At 37.7% G+C, this 6,279-nt stretch overlaps 1 protein-coding gene across 11 annotated transcripts in view; it reads right to left on the bottom strand.

Moving 5' to 3' along the window:
* Nrf1 (nuclear respiratory factor 1) overlaps positions 1 to 6,279 on the bottom strand; it is a 184,533-nt gene that overhangs the window by 155,056 nt on the left and 23,198 nt on the right. The window lies entirely within an intron of this gene.

Raw genomic sequence — 6,279 nt, 5'->3', positions numbered from 1 at the left:
TCTCCCAGGCTTTCACAGAGAGCACATTGGCCAAGCAATGGCCGTGACTCATCCACATGGCTGACACTGACAAAGGTTCTACAATCTGAGGTACAGGATGTCAGCATAAATCCTGAGGGGATTTCACTGACCTTATCAGACCCAAAAGCTACAACTCTTGTTGCATAGGTCCTGCTTCACCTTGGTCTTAACCATGCAGCAGAAAAGTATAAAAAAGAAATATAAGAAGTAAAGCCATGCTGTTATGTTGGGCTGTAGGGGACTCAGGTCAACAATTTCTGACATTGCCAGTCAAGCGGAAGACCTAATACTATTATGGGCTACTGGACTCTTTTAGAATATTTTACTGAGTTAACACACCTATAATATTCAAATAACAGAACTTAACCAAAAAAGGGGATACACATGAATGTCCATTTTGTATCTGTGTATTCAAAATGGTTAAGATAGATATACAGTTGCATTCTGTTAATGAATAGAGGGATTTGTTCTAATAGTGTTTGTAAATAGGATATCATGTCTGCATCTTGTCCAGCAATTAGCCACTAGGAAGAATGTATGCAATGTGTTAATTATTGAAACTGTCCTACCAATTTAGTTTGAAACTGTCTCATTGCTATGTGTTTCTGAATAAAATTATGGAAAAAAAAGATGGAACTCTAGCATAAACTATGGGTTTTAATTAATATTGACTTACCAATTTTAACCACTTTACCACATTGAAGATGCTAATAAGCAAAAATGGAGATGGAAGAATGCACAGGAACTCCATTTTTGACTCAATTTTCTGTAAATCTAAAGTTGTTCTAAAAAACAAAGTATTGTGGGGCATAGTGCTATTGCATATAAATACATATTTTTAAAATACTATATATACACATATGTATATATGTACATATATGTGTAACACATATAATGTGATCTACACAGTTTAGAGTTCATCACTGAAGAAGGGTGAACACATCAGAATAGAACAAGAAGGGTGAACGTTGTGGGAAGCTGAGGCGGCCAGGCAGGTGGGTCAGCTCCATCCAGTGAGGAGAGGCGGCCTAGCTGGTAGTGCTTGCCAACGCTACTGTGGGACCACCTCAGACACTGTTGCACTCCCAGTGGCTTGATTTGCAGCTAGATCCAGTACAGATCAGAACAGCAATATGAAGTCACCAAGAAAAGGAAAATTATTAGTACATAGTATTCTGGTTTATATAACACAGAAGTACCTTTTTTTCCCTCACTAAAAATAGTTAAAGCCAGGACCAGCCAGATAGCTCAGCGGACTACAGCGCCTGCTTAGGTAGAGCGCAGTGGCCTGGGTTTGATCCCTGGCATGCCGTGCCAGCCCCACCCCTGGAGCTCTGAGAAGGCGACTGAAACTGGACGTGGTGGCGCATGCCTGTAATCACAGTGGTTGGGAGGCTTAAAACCAGTTGGATTACTACAAGTCCAAGCTGCGCAGTGAGATCCTGTAGACCCTGTCCTACAATACATTTTAAAAAAGTTAAAACCCAAATAGTACTTAATGTTTAAAGATATTATCTGTCTGATGTTACTAGAAATATCACTTAATATAATTTTTCCACACTAAAAAAAAGATACCCACAATATTTGGTAAAAGCAGTAAATTGTGCCAGGCATGGTAGCACTTAACTATGATCATAGCACTCAGGAGGCTGAGGCAGAAGGACTGTTCAGAGTTTGAGGCCAACCTGGGCTATACAGCCAGAACCTGTTTCAAAACCCTCCTCCCTCCCAAAGAAACCAAAACAACAATAAGATGCCAATGAATTAAGTATATGTGTCTCATATGTAGTACTCATTTATTTTATTTTTTCAACTAAGATAACTGAAATGGGATTAACATGTTCATGTGGATGTTTCCCAATTTTTAAAACAGGATCATTTTTATGTTAAAGGTTACCAAAAGGGGCTGGAGAGATGGCTCAGTGGTCTAAAGCACCTACTTGGAAAAAGCTTGGCAAAGCACAGGGACCGCGGTTCGATCCCCCAGCACCACATGCCAGCCAGCCCCGCCCCCTGGTGGGCTGAGCTGGCCACAAACACACACACACACAATAAATAAATGTAAATAAATAAATAAGAAAGACATTTAAAAAAAAAATGGTTACCAAAAATATATACACACATGGGAAAGGAAAGGGAAAATGAAAATACTGACTGTGGTATTTATATGTGTGGTATAGGGTCTCACTATGAAGCTCCACCACGTTTGGTCTCGGCGGCTGATTCAGTGCACCTGGGTGCGGGGCCAGTGTGGCATGTGGTGTTGGGGATTAATCCACAGTCCCTGTGCTTGCCTAAGCAAGCGCTTAGATCACTGAGCTATCTCACCAGCCCTGACTATGGTATTTCTGAAGGACAAATTTTTATGCTCTTCCCACTTTTAAAATTCTCTTACCCACAAAAAACTCCTGCACATCACTTTCACATTCTCACTGTAATTACACAGCATTTAAAGTTAGTGTACTGTAATTACATGTATCAATAAATTTTATTTTTCTTATACAAATTTCAAAACATATGTAACAATATATTTTTCTATGTATACATACATATATAGGAAGGATTGTAAAAGTTCAGAGAAATGATAAATGTAATTTGAGTATCACTTATTTCAATTGCATGGGACCATAAATGTTTTGGATTAAGATTTGGATATGGAATATTTGTATATACATAAAATATTCTAAGATGTATCCAGGAATCTACCATAAAATGAATTTATGTTTTATATTACCTTATAGCCTAAAGGTAATTTTACAGAATTTTTTAGTATGCCCATGTTTTTACTAACCTATCACATGAGGTCATATGTGGAATTTTTCACTTATAATGTCATATTTGTGTTTAAAAAAATTTTCAGATCTTGGAGCACTGCATATTTCAGAGATTTAAATTAGGGAACTAACAAATTAAGAATAATGGCCATACACAACCATATGGTTTTAGTTTATCACCTTATGGTATGCCATGGCAGAGGCTTCCCTGAACCAACAGAAGGAGGAAGAGAAGGGGAAGAGGTGATTACTGCCCAATATACTGATAGAAACCAAAATGAATTTTTAAACTCACTGTGGAAAATGAAAATGATTTGTTCACATTCCACCTGTAGTCGTTTTAGGGCTTTTTAAAAAAATTATTTGTGCTTTTATTATTGAGGTGCAAATGTTTTTATATTCTAAATGTGTTCTTCCATTTTTATGTTGCTCTGTTTGGTTTGGTTCTAGGGATCAAATTCAGGACCTTATACTTGCCAGACAGGTGCTACAGTCCTTTATGAAAAGACTTTCCTAGATCCAGCATAGCAGTGGCCTACTAAAATCTAAACTGTTTTTCAGATTAAATCCTTCTTACTTGAGGAAGATCACTACACATACAGATCACTACAAATATAAAGCCAAAAAGCACAGGATGCACTAATAGAAACACAGCAAGATTCAAAGTGCTAACTTGTAAGTACTATCACCTCATACTTAGTTCTTTATTTCATCATTTCCATTACAAGATATGGCACCTACATTACATTTGTTCATTCTTTCCTCACAATGCCTGTGGAAAAGCTGCCCAATCAAGACTGCCTGGCTGAGTATGAGACTGCCTACATAATTTTACTCACCAACTTTTATTCTAAATGTCAATATATGATATTCATTAAATAACTATTTTGTAAGCACCATCACTCTGTAAAATTCTGAGTCAGGAACTGAAGAGAAATTACCAGCAGTAGTCCTTAAAGTGAACCATGGAAACATAAGGGTTCCTCAGATTTCAAGGGATCAGTGAGACTGAGACTACATTTATAGTAACTTAGCCACTATTTGCTTGTTTTGTTTTGTTTTGTTTTGTTTTGTTTTGTTTTTTTAACTGTGTTTCCATTTATACTTAAGATGCAAAAGTAAAGTTGAGGTAAAACTACTGACAACACAATTTAAGATAACTGCATCACACTTCACTAGTAATCATTACATTTTTTGCCATAATATGCTTTCAGTAAAAAAGCCAGTGGGAGGCAGTCTATTTGACTCAAGAGGGGCCGGGGAGATGGCTCAGTGGAATAAGCGCTTCCCTGGCAAGCGCAAGGGCCTGAGTTCAACCCCTGGTTCTGCAAAAAAAAAAAAAAAAAAAAATTGATTCAAGAATGTGTTTGCTGAAAAGTGTAAAATTTATTAATTTTTAAAAATCTTCACCTGACCAAAATTAGAGAAAAAGGAGGGCTACAAGGAAAGCCAACATTTTGGCCCTAGCCTTCTAAGGTCAATTAAGACTCAGGACATATGAGAACTTGTACTGTAACATCATGTACCTCGGTAGTGTCCCAAATTTTCTGATCAAGAAGATTATGGGGCCAAAGAGGAAAGTGATCGATGACATAGAGTGGGCCTAAGGAGAGTCACATGGGGAGAAGATACTCTCTCAGGCTTTCACAGAGAGCACATTGGCCAAGCATTGGCCATGACTCATCCACATGGCTGCACTGATAAAGGTTCTACAATCTGAGGTACAGGATCTCAGGACAAATCCTGAGGGCATTTCACTGACCTTCTCAGACCAAAAAGCTACAACTCTTGTTGCATAGGTCCTGCTTTACCTTGGTCTTCACCATCCAGCAGAAAAGTATGAAGACGAAATTATAAGAAATAAAGCCATGCTGTTAAGTTGAGCTGTGGGGGACTCAGGTCAATAATTTCTGACATTGCCAGTTTAACAGAAGACCCAATGCTATTATGGGCTACTGGACTGTTTTAGACTATTTTGCTGAGTTTACACACCTATAATATTCAATAACGGAACTTAGAAAAAATGGGGTATACAGATGAATGTCCATTTTGTACCTGTGTATTCAAAGTGGCTGGGATAGATATATAGTTACATTCTGTTAAAGAATAGAATGATTTGTTCTAATGGTGTTTGTAAATAGGATCACAAGTCCGCATCTTGTACAGCAATTAACCACTAAGAAGAATATATGCAGTGTATTATTTGTTGAAAAATAAAAAAAAAAAATAAGTAAAAAAAAAGAATGATTAAAAAAAAAAAATCTTCACCTGTGAGTTCACATCTCTTCCCTATTCTGCTCAACAAATGGAAATTATACACAAAGCACTTCTGTCACATTGGGAAGTGTGATGGCAACTGCGAAAGCATGGCCACACCAAGCTCTTAGTCAAGCCAAATTAATCACTTTTTTCACAAGGAATATCATTTTTCTTTTTTTTTTTTTTTTTTTTTTTTGGCATACGAGATGTTGCGGCGTGACTGGAGTTCAGACGTGTGCTCTTCCGATCTTTGCATCATCTTTCAGGTGATGGATTATTTTTTCCTGTATCCAAGTTGTTTTTCTTTTTCTTTTTTTTTTTTTTTTTTTTTTTGAAAGAATGGCACAACTATATGGTTGGGCTGGGGATATAGCTCAGTGGCACAAGCACTTGCCTGGCAAGCATAAAGTCCTGAATTTGATTGCTGGTACCAAAAGAAAACAACAACAAAACAAAACACAGTTATTTAGATCTGAGTATTTGACATTCACATTCTTAAAATTTGTAAGAGTCCAGCTGGGCGTGGTGGCACACACAAGTAAGTGCAGCACTCATGAGGCTGAAGCAGGAGGGTTGCCACAAATTAGAGGCTATCCTGGGCAACACAATGAGTTCAAGGCCACCTAAAGAACATATTAAGATCGATATCCTGTCTCAAAAATGGAAAATTAACTGAGCCTGTCACTAACAGTATTTGTTGCCAATGAATGATAAACTTTTGACATTTTAAGCGATGAAATTTCAGACTTCCAAAGTCAGGAAGATAGTAGAGTGGTAAGCAGTGAAGAGCTTTTCTGGGACTTGCTGTCCAGACACTGGAATATAGCAACATGAGGAAGAGAAGATCAAGGGAAGTGGGTCCCTTGGACTCAGGAAGGATTTGAAGTAAGAATTAAAGTCCACATGGAAAGTGAAGAGAGAAACTTCAGCAAAGTAGGATTTTGAAAGAGCTGCATCTGCCATCGTGCACAAGTGCTTTTCATTACTTAAAGGCTTTTTCTGATGAGATCACTGTTGATCCTATTATTTTTGTGCTAATATTTAGGAGCTCTGCATAACTCACTGAAGTTGTTTTCCAACGACCAATCTATGCTGTTACAAAATTATTCATGGGTTAATAAGATCCATTCAAAGTACATGACAAGGGCCGGGGAGATGGCTCAGTAGAATAAGTGCTTTCCTAGCAAGCGCAAGGGTCTGAGTTCAATTCCTGGTTCTGCAAAAA

This window comes from Octodon degus, unplaced genomic scaffold (assembly GCF_000260255.1).
Source record: "Octodon degus isolate 3935 unplaced genomic scaffold, OctDeg1.0 scaffold00160, whole genome shotgun sequence".
NCBI classification, from domain to species: domain Eukaryota; kingdom Metazoa; phylum Chordata; class Mammalia; order Rodentia; family Octodontidae; genus Octodon; species Octodon degus.
The sequence above is the reverse complement of the archived record's forward strand: the minus strand, read 5'-3'. Positions and strand labels throughout refer to the sequence as shown.